The sequence below is a fragment of the Cicer arietinum genome, chromosome 7 (genome assembly GCF_000331145.2).
Source record: "Cicer arietinum cultivar CDC Frontier isolate Library 1 chromosome 7, Cicar.CDCFrontier_v2.0, whole genome shotgun sequence".
NCBI lineage: Eukaryota > Viridiplantae > Streptophyta > Magnoliopsida > Fabales > Fabaceae > Cicer > Cicer arietinum.
The window spans coordinates 50,914,951-50,915,841 of record NC_021166.2 but is presented as its reverse complement, the minus strand read 5'-3'; positions in this window follow the sequence as shown (position 1 = coordinate 50,915,841).

Below are 891 nucleotides of genomic sequence, written 5' to 3'. Positions count from 1 at the left end.
AAAGAAATATATATATATATATATATATATATATATATATATATATATAATTGGTTAATTACATTAACAAAGTTAATAGTTACCATAGCGCTCTCCTTAAAAATTAAATTGCAATTTTTTATTTATTTAATTATTAGAGGAATGGTTGTTATCAAATTCAACGTTCCTATAACTTATAATTAATTTGTCTACACGTGGTTGAATCGGTCATATCAAATATTTTTTTTCGAATATGGATAAAATTAAAAATCTTGGATCTTGCATTATTTTTTATCGTTAATTATATATAAAAAAATAATTTAATTGTTAGAATAAAGATTTTAATTAAGTAATCCCTCGTTAAATTCTACAATATTTATGTGTATCATTAAAGTATCTTTTATTTTATTTAAATTTTTCAAAATATGAATAGAAAAAGTCTCAATCCATATTCAATTTAATTGTAAACATTTGAATGAAAACATGTGTGTTTTATTTCTAACACACAATGTTTGCAATCCTCAGATATTATACATTTTTCAAGAATCGGTTGACAGTGGATGTAGTCCATGTTAGTATTTCCTATGACTATATCATAAGTCAAAAGTTAAATGTTTTTATTCATAATCAAGATCGAAATGAGTTATGATATTTTAGATCTAGATTCGAATGCAAATTTAAAATGTGCTATAGTCAAAATTAAGATTTGATGAAATAGAAATATACATTATGCCAACCCGTTCCGGGATCACGCTTATTTTTAAAATATGCGTTTATGTTTTAATTATGATTTTTTTATTATGTTTTTAATTATAATTTGTTGATTCTTACGAACATATATAATTAACAAATTTTTTAACAGTACAACCATACTCATAAATATTCGTGTTTATTTTATTAGTAGAATATACC